The sequence below is a fragment of the Mastomys coucha genome, unplaced genomic scaffold (assembly GCF_008632895.1).
Source record: "Mastomys coucha isolate ucsf_1 unplaced genomic scaffold, UCSF_Mcou_1 pScaffold14, whole genome shotgun sequence".
NCBI classification, from domain to species: Eukaryota; Metazoa; Chordata; class Mammalia; order Rodentia; family Muridae; genus Mastomys; species Mastomys coucha.
The window spans coordinates 80,469,261-80,487,785 of NW_022196896.1; the positions used below are offsets into that span (position 1 = coordinate 80,469,261).

Below are 18,525 nucleotides of genomic sequence, written 5' to 3' on the forward strand. Positions count from 1 at the left end.
TGCTCTGCACTCTTAGTGTCTGCAGTCTCAGTTCTTGTACTTTTCTCAGGATAAATAATCACATGGTATTTTAAGCATCTCTTTTCAAAACTTCACAAGTGTAAAAATGAATTCAAACTATATATTGAATAAGAAGTTACACAGTTACAGGTGTTCCGTTAAAGACAAGTTATCTAATTAAATGTTCATTATCTGTCATTAGCTCCACAGGTTCATAAAAAGTTTAAAACAATGATTCTTATCTCATTAAGTTAGCATGGTTTTGTCAAGAGGCAAATCATCTGCCTAGTGTCTCATTAGTTTTGTAGAGATAAATCCAGTCAATATTTTATTTTCTGTCCTTGTACCTACAGTAAGTTGCCCACCCCCAGTTTAAGATCCCAGTTACCAGACAATGGTTTCACAGCCAGCCCAGAAGGGATGATTTCCCTGACTGTAAATCTGTTTCAAATCTGCTTTTTATCTTAGCACAATTACCCCATGACACGTGAAGGTTTACAGAGCCCTAATTGTAGCCTGTATACATAGAGGACTCAAACTTACTTGTATAATTTTAGAAATTCTACAGAATCTTTATTAGGAATTATGAAATCATCAGTTTGTGGACATGGCATTTCTACAAGAGATTTTCTGAAGTAGGTTGATGCTCAGGAATTATTATACTATTTTAATAATGACAGAAAGGGCAAATCAGCTGTAAGAAGCAATCCTGAGGTGAAGTCTCTCTGGGCCTTGCCTTTTCGAGCTCACCCATGGTAGACCATGCAATATAATGGGGCATCACCAGAAAGGTCACTTGCTTGCCTCTAGCCTATCCTATATGGCTCCTGAGAATCTCTGGGGTTAAAGCTACTTGAAACAGTAGAATGCATTGGATACTTGAGGGTGTACAAAGTGCTCTGACATGGGTGAATTTATGTTTTAAAGAAGGGAAAAAGAGTCACAACAAATTCATACGTAGCTTCCATTTCTAAAACAGTCTCAGACTCCATTTCGTAAGTTGTAGCTCTCAGCCATCCCACCAGTGTGAGAATCCTTAAGTACAAGCAGACAGGTAGTCAGAGGAAAGCCAGGAAGGGAAAGAAGCTCAAAGACATAATGACATGTATGCTGAACCTGAATGAAGGCAAGCCATTTCTGATGCAAATCTAGGTAGCTAAGGCTGCATAAGGGTCTTCACTAGGATGACATCTCTTCACCCTATTGCAAGGATTATTAATAACTTTGTACCAAGGTAACTGCTTAGCTATGTCAAAAATCCTACTAAGAAAATCTCACGCCACACATGGTAGTACATGCCTGTAGTTCCAACATTTTAGAAGGCAAAGACACAGGAGTCTCAAGTTCAAGACCAACCTGCGCTGCATATAAAATAAATAGAAGGAGCGAGAGGAGGAAGAAAGTGGGAAAACGCAATTTGTCCACAGGAAAATTTGGAAGATAATTATTAATTCTAAAAAGGTCTACAATATACTGCATTATTTTCTCAAGCTGCAATAATTCTGGAGGCTTAAAGTCTGAGGCCAAGGAGTTATTAGGGTTGGTTTCCTTGTGGTTTTCCTTCTTGACTTATAAATGGTTATCCCCTCTATGTGTGTGTGTGTGTGTGTGTGTGTGTGCGCGTGCGTGCAATGACCTAGAAAGATGGATTGTGACCTAGCTCCTGTGTACTTCACTGTAATGTAGTCACTTTCTTTACAAACCCTCTTTCCAAATCAACTTATTACAAGTTTCTGGGTGTTAGGACACCCACACTGAATCATCTATCCTAACTAAAAGAGGCTACAGTTCTATACCTGAATTATGTCTTGATTTTAACTGGTACTACCACCTGAAAACCATCCAAGAATTTCGTGTTTTACACATGTAGATTCTTCTAATTATTAACTTACTCCATGATTGAACCACTTAATTCCAAGAAAGTAATCTACACAGAAGCTATAGCTAGGCAGAAAGATGACAGGCAGACAGACAGACAGACAGACAGACAGACAGACAGACAAAGATGGATAGAGATTGGATACTAGATATATGCCAGGCCAGCACTGAGATTCTTGGTAAACATGATAATGTCTTGTGCCTTCCTACATCAATTATATTGCAACCAGAAGAAAATATTACCTTAAAAACTGGAATGCCTTGAAATGCAGATGCCTTCACTTTCCATACACCTAAGCACATTACAAGAAAACCAGATGAAACCCCATCTGTCATCTCTCACTAAGGACCAAGACCATCCTACTCAAAGTGTGGTTCTTAGCCCACAGTCAGCAAGAGGCCACAACCCAGAGCCGCTGCCCCTCAACTCAGTAAAGGACATTCGTGGATCTGGATCTAGAGAGCCTCACCTTTCACCTCTCCTGCCTCTGCCGCCTCCAGCCTGTCTAAGCAGCCACCACCCCTGTCCTTCACTAATATGGTTTCTATCTGCTTTTAAATGAAAACCATTTAAGTCTGTCACAACTGTTCTTAGACTTAAAAATGCTACTAGATCATATCTAATGTCCCTTCCATGACCCCAACACATGCGTTCTTTATTTTCATGGTGCCTAGGACACTGTAGCACCCACAAGAAGCAAGCGCTTGGTCCTCCAACAACCCTAGAAGTAAGCTTTAGAGTCTCAGTGCATGGATGAGGCCTCACACAGCCAGCCATGTCAGAGCAAGTCTAACCCAACCCCCTCCCTCCCATTGTATCAAGTGGTTGACTTCAGGGTAAATGAGGGACTTTTGAAGAAAATGATCAGCCAAAATTCTCTTATCACCCAGGTAATAATCTTGTATGCTCACTAGAACTCAATTTTCATATAATCCTGGCAGTCAAAAACACCTTCAAAGCCACTTCAAGTCACAAGATCAAAGCCTTTGATAATAATATATTAGTTTCATCGTAAGCATTATAAAAGTTCTATTTCCTTTAAAAAAGAAGAGAGTGAAGCAGTTTACATTTGTCTCCTGCTTCTAAACTCAAGGCCTCTTACTGGGTGAATACTTCAAAATGCTCTAGTGGTTAAAGCCATTCACTTGGAGGATAGACACCCTTAGTTTGAGCCCCACTTTACAAGTTATCACCTTTGTAAATCCAGGCAAAAGCCATAATTTCTGAGTCCTAGCTTCATGATGGTAACTGCACCCTTTTCATTGCATCTTTGGGGAAAAATTTATAGATAAAAGAACACATGAAAATTCCCTAAACACAATGTGTGCCACTTAGTAAATGCTAAATAAATGTCTGCCACCTTGGCAAAACTTTGTGACTACTCATTTCCATAAGGCAAATGTGGTATGCAAATTAAGTTCATTATAAAATAATCAAGCCCCTCACAACTTCTTATTAGGAAAAAAAATGGTGGCATCCTTCTAATTACATTCCTGAAATCAATGGAAACTACAAAATGAAGATAAAAAAATGTAAGCAATTTTTAGCTTCAAAGATAATTTTTTTCTTTGAAGTGAAAATGAGATATTAGGATCTTGTTAACCTGATATGTTTTCTAAAGTAATCTGACTTTCAAAACCCTTTCTATTCTTCATGTATTTTTCACTGTCCTTGCCAGTCCAGCATCAGGATGGTACAAAAAAAAAAAGGCAAGCGCCACTCCTGATACCTCTTGTATATATTGTTAGATATGAAGCATCCCCAAAACATGTACATATTGAAGGTTTGGGTACCAACACAGCTCTATTTTATCAGTGCACTAACCCACTGATGAATTCATAAGTTGGCAGTACTTTGGAGAGATGGTTAAAATCAAAGGGTCAGTCCTTACTGACTTAAGTAGGGAAGCACACTACAGCTACATTTTGCTCGCCCCCCCACCCCATCCTTCCTAGACACCAGGAAATGAGAAGCTCTAACCATCATGCCCTCTCCACCATGATGCCCTACTTCACCACGTGTCTGTAACAACTGAACAAAGCACTAAATCTTCTAAAACCGTGAAGCCAAAACAAATCCCTCCTCCTTTAAATAGTTCTCTTGGCTATCCTGTCACAGCAATGAAAAACTAACACACACGCGCACATACATGGTAAAGAGTTGGGGACTCAGCATCTCATCTCTAAAATGAATCACTATTTCGCTCACAGGATTTTTGTGGAAATTAAGATAATCAGTGTAAAGAATTCTTAACATTTTTTAAAAGCATACAACGTTTTCAAACAACATGTATAATTGTCATATTTATCAAATATTTAATTTTCCCCTACAAATTCAACAGCAGGGGTCTGTATTATTTGATTGTTTAAATATAAGAGTATGCAAAGACCATGAAGCATGCAAAGGCTGAGAACTGCAGAGTTCATGTCCAAGTCGGCACACATTCCGGTGTGTGTTAGCATAATGGTTCTGCATCATTAATGGAAATGGCACGAGGACCTTTGCACTTCCCTAACAAGTCACTTGTCATCACTGATCTGCAAATTGTGAGGAGGTTATTCCTGGATATCTGCAGGCTCGGTGTTTGAGTCTTCAGAAATGCAAGCATGCTTCCTAGCATGAGTAAGGCCTGGGAAGCAAGGCTGTGGCCCTCCCCCTGCCTATGCAAAATATGGACTGAGGCACTTAGAAGTAAGGAACCTCTGTCTCTTGGAACAGCAATTAAAACTGATTCTCTGGGCTTGGGTCTGGGTGTCTGCAGAGTTTTGATACGTCCTGGTAACTTTAATGTACAGGATAGCCGGAGAACCACAGGTATTACAGGACATATGAGAAACAAAGGGAAAACCCTGGAAAGACGACTTGGGCCATTTCCTGGAAGCTGTCTGTTTTCACAGAATGAGGCTGAGAACTCTGAAGAACATGGCACAGCTCTACCTTGTCATTTGTATGTACAAGTTCCCTCACATGCTCTTGGTTTTACACAGTTAGTCCCCAGCTGCTGAGGCTGTTTGGGATGTAGTACCACCATCAGGAGGTGGGGCCCTGTAAAAGGAAGGAGATAGCTGGTGAGTGAGACTGGGAGTCATGCTACTTCCTGGGCCTGCAGCCTCCTGATTGTTTTGGTGATGTAACCTGCCACCACAGTGCCTTCTCCACCCTGATGGATGACATCTTTATATAAACTGTGATCCAAAATAAATCCTCTTTTTCTTAAGCTGCTTCCTGTCAGGTATTTTGGTCACAGCAACAATAAGAGTGACTAGCGCGCATCCAAATTAACAGACAGAAGTCACACATACACAAGAATTTGTTGCCTAAGTTGATGGAAGTCATTTCTGGTGTCAGAATGAACTAAATTCTAGAACATAGTATGGATTCTTAAGGAATTTCGGTAATCTTTAGAAAAGAGGTAAGAATGGGGGCGCAAACACTCAACCTACTACAGATGTCACTCCCCGTTCTTTTCTAAAGCCCTTGGGTCTCTCTTGCTTCACGTCCGTCTACATTGCATGCCAGGGCCACCAAAGAAGCGGAAGGCCTAGGCTACCTCTGAGCATTGAAAGCCCTAATTACCTCTTCACAGCAGTTCAAGGCTTCCTGCGACATGGATGACAACAGATGGCACACGATGGCAAAACAGAAGCAAGTGCCATCCTGTAAGCAGCCAGCAGAATGGTTTCTTTGGTTCAGAAATCTGGGCAAAGTGTAATGACTTATAAATCCCCAAAGAGCAACGAACCCAGCAGCTCTCCAGCAGCTCCCCGGCGAGCCCAGTGCAAAATCCTTTGTAACAGAAGGCCATTGGTGGAGCCCATTAGTTGTAATCTTACAGACAACCAGGTATCCAGAAAACCAAGCAACAAACCATACTTTTAACTTGGGATTGGGTCATCATGCATCCATTTCCAGAGGATGTGTAGCATTAGAAATGGCTTCCCTACTTTGTGGGCACTGGGTTACCCAGGGTCCCACATCCTTATCTTCCTCACCAGGGAACATTCATTCTTGGCTTTTGTGGTTCCTCATGGCATTAACATATGTGTGTTTGGGGATGAGAGAAACAATGCTAGACTCATCACCCAAAATTTGGGCAGCAACATAAGACAAACAATAAAGAAAGCTGACACCACGCATGTTCCCCCTTCTCTGTGTCTTGACCTTCATGATGTGAACTGCTCTGTCCTCCCTCACCTTCTCTATCACGATGGACCAATACCTTTGAAAATCTGAGCCAGCATAAACCTTTCCTTTCTTCAGCTTTTCCATCAGACATTTTGGCGACCTAACAGAGAGTACATAACACAAGTGTTAACAGTGTGCACACGGGAATCACCAAACCCAGACACTAATGTGGATACCAGCAAGTGCCTGATATAGCTGTCTCCTGAGAGGCTCTGCCAGTGCCTGACTAATATAGAAGTAGTATGGCTCATAGCCATCCATGGGACTGAGCATAGGGTCCGCAATGAAGGAGATCCAAGGAGCTGAAGGCTTTGCAGCCCATAGGAGGAACAACAATATGAACTAACCAGTACCCCCAGAGCTCCCAGGGACTAAACCACCAACCCAAAGAGTACACATGGTGGGACTCCTGGCTCCAGCTGCATATGTAGCAGAGGATGGCCTAGACAGTCATCATTGGGAAGAGAGGCCCTTGGTCTTATGAAGGCTCTATGCCCCAGTGTAGGGGAATGCCAGGGCCAGGAAGCAGGAGAGGGTGGGTTGGTGAACAGCAGGAGGAGGGAGGGAATAGGGTTTTTTTTTTTTTTTTCAGAGGGGAAACTGGGAAAGGGGATATCATTTGAAATGTAAATGAAGAAAATATCTAATAAAAATAATTTTTAAAAAAATGTGCATATTGTTGTACAACAGGCCTCACAAAAGTGAACCTCTCTGCTCACTGGGCAATCACTTTGATCCCTGGAAAACCTCTATTTCCCATTTCTAAGAATTCTGACTACTTGAAAATAACAGCATTAACATTCAGAATGCGAAGGAATTTCTCTCAGCCCAGACAAAAAACTAAATAAATAAAAACACAAGAAGACACTCATGGGGAGAATGAAGGTCAAGAGCTGTATGCTGTCAGAACCAGATTAAAAAGCAGACAAAACAGAGTAAGAAAAGATGGTACATCCATGGAGATGCTCTGTTCATTTACAAAGATAAGAAACCTGTCCCTACCTACCTCAATGTTTGCCTGTATTTACTACCTGTGTACATATGTGTGCCATGCATGTGCAAGCAGGTTGTTGAGAGTTGAGAGAAAACGCAAAAACTAGCAGCACAGAATACTGATGAAGCAGAGAGAAGCCAAATGGTGACAGGCTCTGACAGGACATCAAGACTCAGCTGTAACAACTGAGAGATTCAAGCCTGGAAGTTCTGTTCTCGGTGTGCTGGGTGATTTCTGTCTGTATCGGGGGCGAGGAGGCAATACTGGAAGCCGACTGAATTCAAAGTCAAAAGAGAAGCAAGTCTGACTCAACCTAGCGTTGGGGCTGAAGACACTGAGAAGAGAGGTCATGGGCTGTTAACGAGAAAGGGCCAGCATGTCTCACAGACTGCAAGGACATGCTGCCTGAAGAGGAGAAGACTCCAGAACAACCTCCCATTTCCTGGCACCACAAAATAAAGAACACAAGAGGAAGAAAATTGCTGAGTCTCACATTTGGGATATCTGGTGGAACGTTAAAAGCAGAGATTCTCGGAAAGGTGAGGCTTAGAGAGGGAGTGGGGGCAGGGGGATCATCCAAAACTGACATCCGGGTCGGAAGAGGACAGGTGAAGAACAAAAGAGGGGACTGCCCTAGTCCACTGTACTTCCCCCCACTGCTGCTGCTGCTCACCCTCAGAAGTCTGTTTCTGTGGAATATCTGTTACACCCTCAATCACAGACAGAAGAACCAAGAGACTACCCTAGCCCAGACTAGGAGAAGCAGAGGAGAACTGGGGCTGCTACACAAGGCTGCATAGCTGATGGCTTCTTTGTGTAAAATAACTTTTCTGTTGTACATATGCTTTTCATGATCTCTTATGCATGGAAGACAGAAACTGAGCATCACTGCTACACTAATTTGTGAATAAAGCTATTGACAAACTGGGAAAAAAAATGCTGTAACAGAGCACTGAGACTCTATGACTTACAGGGAGCAGAGCTTTCTTTCACTTTGTTCTGATGACTAAGAGGAGGACGAAGGTATAGGTAGGACTGACAGCTCCTGGGCCCCTTGCTCTCTCTGCTCCCAAGGTGGCAACTCGCTGCTGTGTTCTCTATCAGAACAACAGAAAGTGGGAGAGAGAAGAGCTGAAAGCGGTTCTCTCCAGCCCTTGCATGACATCATCTGTAAATAAAGCCCTCCTAAAAACTACATTTCTTCATACTACCATGTGGAAACTAACTTATAACAGGTGACTTTGGGGGAAAGTGAGACCACAGCAAAGATCACCAGGAAACAAGGAGACTAAGGGAGATGTACTATTAAAAGTGAATGGGAAGAAAGAGAATATTAGGAAAATATGGACGTGACAGCATCATAAAAGTCAGGGTTTAAAGAGTAATGAAAATAAAAATGAGAAGGCTAACACCAGTGGACAAGCCAGGGTGGCTGGGGCAAGCCTGTGAGGCCTCGGCCCTACACAAAGAACCACAGGCAACAAAGGAGTGCTGAGTATGGGATAAAGAGTCTTCCCCAACCGGTTATCCAATGACAAACTGCCAGCCCTGAAAACATAAAAAACAAGCACCATTATACAGACTGAGTGGTTTATTCAGATATTTAAGAAAACACACAAGCACGTAACAACAATTAATGAAAAGAGGGGCCATGAATTTGAAAGAGAGCAAGAGGGGTCTATGCGAAGTTTGGAGGGAGGAAAGGGACGAAGAAATGATGCAATTTTGTTAATATTAAAAAATAATTAAAAGAACAAATCATAAGAAGCAATGATCAAAGGTATAGAGTAAAAGAATAATTAGAAAACCAAGAATGTGAGATATCGATGTGAGTCAACTGACAGAGTGCTTGCTTGGTATACATGAGGCCTTGAGTCTGAGCCTCAGTGTGATATCAGCTGGGTGTGTGACATATATGTGTAAATCCTAGGACTTGGGAAATGAAAGAACAATCATCCTAGCTCATTCATAAACCCACCCTAAAATGGATTAACAAGAAAGTCCAAAGGTCAGTGTGAAGGGTATAGAGAGACATTCCAAACACAGGAGACAGAACGAGCTATAAGACCACACTCTCCCACGTCTCACCAATATCACGATAGCAAACATAACTATTACACACAGACATAGTGCTGGAAGCATATCATTCAATATAATTATATGGATTCTATAAAGGGCATGGAAGTACTCTAGATTCTATAGAATACTTCTCCCATCCCGAGACAGTCTCCTTTAGGAGCAAATTCCAGTCCATGCCCAAGATCCTACTTAGGGGCAAAAGTACTAGTAGCGTGACTGAACAAGAGGGCAAGAAGTAGTTAGAGGTAACCCAGGAAAGCCTAGCAAGAGGCTCTGAGGATATCCACAGCATCACTGCAGACAGGATGGAATTTTCTTGCTCTCAGAGGCTCCCTGTGAAGCCTGCTGCATGTTTCTTAACCTTAATGTTGGCTTGTGGGGCTGATGGAGTACCTCATTCCATGAGTGGCCTAGCTTTGTGTCTTCACATGGTCACATGCTGCAGAGACAAGTCCTCTGGACTGAGGGCAAAACCCTTCAGCCCAGGGCTTCTGCCAGCATGATACAACTGAGAGTGCTCAACAGAGAAATGAAGCAGCAGCCAGCCCTGAGAGTCCTCTGCACACCCCATGGTGTGGGGCAGCCCCTGTGAAGGGCAGAGATGAGGAAACCAACATGCAGGATGAGACATCCATAGTTAATACTGCAGACTCTATTTTTAGAAAGGCTGAATGACTAAAATGCTATTCAAACTTGGGAGGAAAGGCTAGGACACAGCGTCCAAGGGAACGGAAAAGCTAAGAGAGAAATCATCTATGTCCACCTCTTCTCTACCTGATTCTAAGCAGAGAAACTTAAGAACCTTCACCCCTCTCACTGATGTCAGGAAAGTAGGACTCACATTAAACCCTCAAATAATCAACATCAAGTCACCAAAGAAGGCCTTCTGCTTATTTCTGGGAAATTTTAAACGTATCCAGACATTGCTCATGAGTGTCTCACAGATAGCAAGGCCTTAACTTGGGTAGGGGAATTCCAAGCAAAGAAGATGAGGCAAAATACCAGCAAAAAAGCATGTGCCTTTGACAAGACAGGGAACAAAGACAGATAACTTAATCATCTCCAACTCATACCATGAGTTCATGTATCTTGATATTGAGATAAAATTTACAGATTAATGCATTTAACTGGGCAGTATTTAGGAACAGTAACAAAGACATTCATCAAAAATGCATGAGCTTCAACAGGAGCCGTCGTGTCCTTTAGGATATTTTATGCTTAAATTAGCTGCCTAGGTAAATAAATAAACTTAATTTAATAATAATCAAGCCAAGTGTGATGATATGTGCCTGTGACTCCGGCACATGAAAAATAAGACAGAGGCAGGAAGATTGCAAGTTCTAGTCCAGCCTGGGGCACATAGAGAGATTCAAACCTGTTTTAGATAGGGTTACCATTGTGATGAAATACCATGACCACACAGCAAATTGGGGAGGAAAGGGTTGATCTGGCTTATGCTTCCACACTTTACTCCAACATCAACTGAAGTCAGGACAGGAACTCAAACAGGGCAGGAATCTGGAGGCAAGAGCTGATACAGAGGCCATGGAGGAGTACTGCTTACTGGCTTGTTCCCCACAGCTTTCTCAGCCTGCTTTCTTATAGAACACAGAACCACCAGTCCAGGATGGCACTACCCACAGTGGACTGGGCCCTCCCACGTCAATCACTAACTAAGAAAATGCCTTATATGCTTGGCTGCAGCCCAATCATCAGAAGTATTTTCTTAATTGAAGCTTCCTTCTTTTGGAAGCTTGTGTCAAGTGGATATAAAAGTGCCCAGCATAAGGCGCCCGTCTATGGGATACAGTGAAACCTTATTTCATAAAAACAAACAAAAATAGGCCGCCCCCGATGCCCAGCCCATCTTGGAGTCACACCCAAAAGCAACCTGCTTAGTGAGGATTCTCACACTGGCATCATCATCCATGCCCAGCTAGAGTCACACATGGGCTGACCAGGTGAGTTGCCTGTGACTTTTACCCATTCTAGTCATCCCTTCATGCCCAGCCTTATCCAGGAGTCACACTGGGTGAGCTGCACAAGATATATTCCCTATGCACCTCCATTCCCAGACCCAGTTGGAAGTCCTACTCATATGCTTTATCAGTGAGTCTGCCTACTCAACACACACAAGTCAATAAATTTAATAAATCATAAAGACTTAAAAACAACAATTACATCATTTCAATGGATGCAGAAAGGCCTTTGACAAAGCCTAACATGCCTTCAAGGTAAAAGTCCTCGAGAAAGTAGGACTGGAGGGGACATACCTCAACACAATAAAGGCTATATATGACAAACACACTCCAACATCATCCTAAAAGGAGAAAAACTTGGAAAAAACATAAACAATCTAGAATGCGGCAGGGTTATTCAATATGGTGCTTGGAGATCTAGCAGTAGCAATAAGAGAAAAGGAAGAATTTAAAGGGATTCAAATAAGGAAAGAGGTCAAATTCTCCCTATTTGCAGATGATATGATTCTACCTACAAGATCCCCAAAATTCTACCAGAAAACATCTAGAAGTGATCAACATCTTCATCAAAGTAACAGGATACAGATTCAACTTAAAAAGAGAAAAAAACAACATAGGCTTCCTATACATTAATAATACACTGAGAATGAGATCAAAGAAAACACTTCCATTCACAACAGCCTCCAAAATATGTGTCTAGGAATAAGCCTAGCCAACAAGGAAAGAGACAATTAAAAACTTTAAATCTCTGAAGAAAGAGGTTGAGGGAGACACAGGACGAAGGAATGATCTCCCACGTTCATATATTGGTAGATTTAATATTGTAAAAATGGCTACATCACTATAGAAACAAAGAAATCTCAGTATCACAAAAAGGAACACACAGAGTGATGGTATCTCAGCAAGGCAATAATTCTTGCACAAAGTGTGCTCCAGAACATTAAACCAAGCTAACAACACACTGGGACCAACGTGGTGTCTATCTAAACCCAACAAAGATACCGACTGTGTCACATCCCAGTGGTACTAGCTTCAAGTCAAAATCTGACATGACTGGGTAATTGGCACAACAAGGAAGAGAAGGAGAGTGATGAAGGAATATGAGTCCTTGCCAGGCTAGCTACCATTGATTTAAAAGAAAATAAAATTTCACACACTACTAAAGCAATTTACAGATTTAACACAATCTTTATCAAGTTGCCAATCAGATTCTTCATGGAAACAGAAAATCAAACACACACACACACACACACACACACACACACACCTACCACCACCGCCGCCACCACCCTCCTAAGACACATATAGATACACAAAGACTTTGGAAAACCAAAACAATCCTGAGCAGAAATACTGCCAGTGGGATTGTCACATTATATTTCAAGTTATATTACAGAGCCATCAGAATGAAAACAGTATGGTACTGGCACAAAAGCAGATGCACAGATCAACAGACAGAATAAATGTCCTATATTAAAATAAATAAATAGAAAAAAAACAAAATAAATGTCCTATATTTAAGCATATGTAATTATAGACATTGATATTTGACAGAGACACCCAAAATACACAGTGGATGAAAGACAGCATCTTGAACAAATGGTGCTGGGAAAATTGAGTGTTCAAACAAAGAAGAATGAAATTCTTCTATCTATCTATCATCTATTATCTATCTATCACACTGCAGATAAATATCAACTCCAAATGGATCAAAGACCTCATATGAAACCTGAAACACTGAAAAATCTGGAGCAAGCTTCAAAATACATACGAGACACAGGTGTGGTAAAAGAACATTTCTGAATATAACCCCATTCACTCATGATTAAGATCAACATTTGACAGTAGAAGTTCATAAAACTACAAAAGCTTCTATACAGCAAATAAAACAGTCGAGTAAGCCAGGCGGTGGTGGCGCACGCCTTTAATCCCAGCACTTGGGAGGCAGAGGCAGGCGGATTTCTGAGTTCAAGGCCAGCCTGGTCTACAGAGTGAGTTCCAGGATAGTCAGGGCTACACAGAGAAACCCTGTCTCGAAAAATAAACAAACAAACAAACAAACAAACAAACAAAAACAGTCAAGTAAAGGGGAAGCCCAGAGTGGGAGGGCATTGCTGCCAGCTTTACATTTTATGGAGCATTAATGCCCAGAATAGACAAAGAATCTAGAAAACCATTTGAAATGGGTTGTGGATCTGAACAGAATTCTCAAAAGAATCACAAATGGCTGAGAAGTATCTTTTGGACATGTTTACCATCCTTAGCATTCAGAGAAATGTAAAGTAAAACCACTTTGAGATTACATCTTTCCCAGTCAAAATGGCTAAGATCAGTGGCTCACAACCTCCCTACTGCTGCTCTTTAATACAGTTCTTCATGTTGTGGGGGCTCCTAACCATAAAATTATTTTCATTCCTACTTTATAACTGTACACAGCTGAAAATAACTGTGTAATTTTGCTATTGTTATGAATCATAATGGAAATATTTATGTTTTCAGATGGGCTAGCGTGACCCCTGTAAAAGAATCATTTGGCCCCCAAAGAGGTCACAACCCATTGGTTGAGAACTACTGGCTAAGATCAACAAAATGACTAACAACAAATGCTGGCAAGTATAGCCATCCAACAAGAACTTGGGGAAAGGAGAATGCTCATTCATTGCTGGTGGGATTGCTGGTGTAGCCACTACAAAAATCAATGTAGAGAATTCTCAAAAAGCCAAAAATAGACTTACTCCTATGGAAATCAATGTGGAGAGTTCTCCAAAAGCAAAAAAAAAGAAAGAGAGAGATCTATTCAGCTACACCAGTCCTTGGCATAAGCCCAAAGGACTCGATAGCCTTCCCCAGAGATATATGCTCCACCATGTTCACTGCCACTTTATTCAAAATATCTAGGAAATGAAATAGCCTAGACGTCTATCATCTGATGAATGGATAACAAAAAATCAATCAATAGACACAACTGAATTCTTTTCAGATGTAAAGAAGAATGAAATCATGAAACTTGCAGATCTACGGAGAAAACTATAAAGTACTACACTTGAGTGAGGTAACAAAGATCCAGAAGACAAACGCCACATGTTCCCTTTCATGTGTGGATCCCAGCTCCCTCCAAACCTCTAGATAAACTAGAGTAGCCACAGTAGGTTTTATATGTATGTGTATGTGTGTGTGTGTTTGTATATATCAATAATAATTATTGAAAAGGTCGTGAACTAAAAGATGGTGGGGAGATGACAAGTTGGGGTGGGAGAAGAAAGGACAGAAAATGATTAAATACCGTATATTCACATATGCAATTCTCAAAAATAAGCGTAGATATACATTAAAATGAGTAAAACACACATTGAAAACGAACCATTGGGGTACCTTTAAAAATCACTGTTTTTAAAATCCCAATGGACATGTTTCCTTTTAATTCTTTCTCTTTTAGTTTCTTGAGATAAAGTCTCTCTGCAACCCAGGCTGACCTCAAACTCATGACAAGCTTCCTGTAAGTCTTCCTGTAAGCCTGCCATGATGACAGGTGCCAGTCACCTGTCATATGCTTCCTTTTTAAAATGAGAAAGTGTATGTGCATATTCTCTGACTGTCCCATCAGTGTTGATCACTGTCACACTGCACAGAGATGCGCTTGCATGAGACGCAGCTTGACCACATTTCCCAGGAAGCCTCTTGCCATCCATTCTCTAAGGTGCAATCTTCATATATTCAGGACATCAACATGTTTCGTCTCTCACAATAAAACCCAGCAAGAGTTAAGGTATGTCAGACTGCAATTCTTACAAATATTTCCACCCACATATGAAATAGCTTAAAAGAAGTCAAGAATGGGAAAACTCCCAAAGCACATACAATAAACACTGATTCTATTTATTTTTCATTTTTCCTGAATTAACTAACACAATGATAGCTATTTTTGCTACTTTTACAACAATCAGGGGAAATTATTAAAGTAATATTATAGAAGAATATTTAATGACGTTAAGGGAAATGTTTATTCCCCCACATGTTGTTAAAAGATAGAAAGTATATGTCCAAAAGACACACCTGTCATATAAAATTCCTTCCCATCTTATCTCCTCGCCCTCTTTTAAAAACCACAAGCAGCTATAAAACCCTAGGGAAAGAAAGGGTAAAATTAACTCCCCTGAATTATTAATGTCAAGTGGTTAGGTTCCTGATTGTTTTTCCTATTACCTTGCAAATTTTTTTTCTAAATTGATTATGACTTTTAGAGTCAAAATAGCATCCAACCTCAACTAGAGTATTTTAAAACTAATTGAGATGGTTCTTTGGAATACCCAGGACTCCGTTAAATATACAAAGTAAACATTTATTAAACACTAACTTAAAATTTCAATATTTAAAAAGCATTCAGTTGCTGGGAGAAGAGAAAGCTCTCCACTTGAGAAGCCAATCATAGCAGCAATCACTTTTAGCTCTGGTATTAGGGAGGCAGAGAGAAAGATCCTGGAGTTCTCTAACCTGCCAGCCTCGTCTGATGGGGAAGCACAGATCTCAATGAGAGACCCTGTTTCAAAAACAAAAACAAAGACAAGGTACAGCGATAAGATGGATCATAAATAAAGGTGTTTACCACCAAGCTGACCACTCAAGTTTCCTCCCTGGGTTCTGCATGGAAGGAGAGAAGTAACTCTACAAGCTGTCTTCTGACCTGTACCTGCACACATGCACATACATATTGATAAATATAAATAATTTTAAACAGTTAAAAGAAATGTAGATAGTTTCTGAAAAGTGATATCCAAAGCTTACACACACACATACATACACATAAACCTGTGGCTATACATATAAACATAACTGTGTTCATATATTCAAAAGTGATGGGTAAAATATTGCCTTCAGGCTATATTGCATTAAAATTCACATGTTAATTAAAATAAAGGAGATTTATATTACCACAAATAAAAAGAATTGTCTGATCTTCCAGTAATCTCAACCCTTTCACATAAAGTACATGCACACAAGAACACAATCTCAAGAAACATGAAATTACAGATGCAGCAGCCAGTCTCTGGCCTTGGTTTGTTTTGCTGGCCAAGGGCAGCATGAGGCTGTAATTAGAACTTCTAGGAGGATATGAAACACACTTTCTGAAGTGTGCTTGTTTTTATGCTGTAGGCACCATCAAAGGTTTCCCCAGGACTGAAGGCAGTAGCTGGTCCCACCCTATCATACCAAACCTATGATTTCCTGTAACACAGACCACTTTTTTTCCTAAGATCCTCAAAGCTATTTATTCCCAGAGACACTCTTGTGATTCTCTCCTGTGTTAGAGGGACACAGCTAAATTCCAAAGGGACTAATGGGTGACCATAAAAAAATATCTGAAGAACCTACAGCACAAATTCACACTAAAATGACAGTCTCAGTGGATAAAAGTCCTCCAAATCCTGCCCTTACAACCATTACAGACTTCCAAAACCAACCAGGCCTGGAGTGTGAAAGGGGCGAACGCAGAGCTGGTTTCAAACCCTTTCCTCAGAAAAAGGCCACCGTCCTTTTGTCCGCTACTCCTTGGATGACACTTTAGCCTTCAATGGTGAAGAATACAAACAGAACAGAGCCAAGACAACAAGCCAAATGCAACTATTGATCAGATGACCAAGGAATGTCAAGTTCTCACCTCAGGGATGGAGAGACCTTTCAAAGCCAATGCTGTGTGATCTTCTGTCCAGTTCCCTTCCCACTACAACTACGGTAAAGCAAGAGGAGAAGGCAGCAGCTCGACCCACACTCAGACCCCAGAGCAGCAGCTCGACCCACACTCAGACCCCAGAACAGAGTTGGGGAGGGAATCTGCAAGACACTTATGTAACATTTAATAACTTTATCTAAATTATTAAACTGTTCAATATATTTAGTCGCAGCCAAAGGACTGGAGGCAAAGGAGGGTGGGTTATAACCCACATAAAGTACATTTCTCTTTCTAAAGTGCTTAAATTAGATTGAAGTTGACTTGAGATCCCGAGGATTTCAGATCCTCTGACTGACTACAAAGAATCTAGCAGTTTCAGACAACACAACGTAAAATATCATTTTTTTTAAACATTTATTTATTTATTATATGTAAGTACACTGTAGCTATCTTCAGATGCACCAGAAGAGGGCGTCAGATCTCATTACGGGTGGTTGTGAGCCACCATGTGGTTGCTGGGATTTGAACTCATGACCTTCTGAAGAGCAGTCGGTGCTCTTCCCCACTGAGCCATCTCACCAGCCCAAAATATCATTTCTATTACCAAAGTATCCTCTTGTAAAATTCAGAGAAATTTCTAGAGACTGACGTCAGCAGTAGATAGGAAAGGGCTGAGGCTTCTTTTATTCGTCTTGACATCTTTAATCCTGCACCATACACCTTTGAAATAGACAGAGAACCTGCTACCTAAACAAAAAAAAATTCATTAAAAAATTTGAATAGACTTATTTTACTGACAAAACAACAAAGGCTCTTTGAGCTTGAGGTATGAGGTGTGAACAAGCAGAGATGTAACAGTAACAAAGACCTTGGCTCCAAAGCAAATCAGACAAAAGCCTTGCTTTAAAGTCCCAAGGGTGATAGAATAATGGTGGCTTTAAAGCTGTTGGTGGGGGTGGGGGTATGGAATAATGATGACTCCATTAAAGTGAGTGCATTGGGGGCGTTTCTACTGAGATCACAATTAGATGACAAAGTAACTGGTAATTCAGACACGCCTTTGCCACTGACAGGACAGTAAGAGAAGCAGCTTGACTACCAAACTTCACTCCAACAACTTCTCAATCCAATTATTTTTTCAGAGTGAAATAGGGATATCAGAGAAAGAGTACTGTCCATCTCTTTCTTTAAAAATCATCTGCCCTCCAGTCAGCAAGAGCAGCATGATGATCCTAGTAAGCATAGACGTTCTAATGGACTAATTCACCGAAAAGTAACGAAAAATGATCAACTTTCAGAGTTATTTTAATTTCATATGTTGGTAATCTGTCTGGACCCCACCCCCACAGTTACCTGGCAACAGCCAGGTATGCCCCTCCCCATGGAAGAGCCCTATAAAAGGTGCCGCTTGCCCCTCCTCTCTCTCTTACTCCTGCCTCTCCCTTGCTTCTCACCCCCTTGATCCTCCTCTCTCCCCATTCCCTTCCCCCTCTCTTCACATGGTCATGACCGGCCTTTACTTCTCTACTCTCTACTCTTTCCTCTCTGCCTTTTTTTCTGCTGCTACTACTCTCTTAACTCCCCTGCCCAGGCCCTAAATAAACTCTATTCTATGCTATACTGTCATCCTGTAGCTGGTCCCTCAGGGGGAAGGGATGCCTTGGTATGGGCCCTTCCCCCCACACCATATGTGGTTCTTGTCTGTCAAAGGCTTACCTGACAATAATGGAAGCTAGAGTGT

The 18,525-nt window shown here is 41.2% G+C and overlaps 1 protein-coding gene across 6 annotated transcripts in view; it reads right to left on the reverse strand.

Moving 5' to 3' along the window:
• The window catches only part of Hecw2 (HECT, C2 and WW domain containing E3 ubiquitin protein ligase 2), a 382,291-nt gene that overhangs the window by 269,994 nt on the left and 93,772 nt on the right, over positions 1 to 18,525 (reverse strand). The window contains exon 1 of one of the 6 annotated variants that reach the window (XM_031367489.1): positions 6,074 to 6,093. The exons of the other annotated variants lie outside the window; for them this stretch is intronic. The gene's annotated coding sequence lies outside the window, so the exon portion shown is untranslated. Of the gene's footprint in view, positions 1 to 6,073; positions 6,094 to 18,525 lie in introns of those variants that run through there. 6 annotated transcript variants of the gene reach the window in all.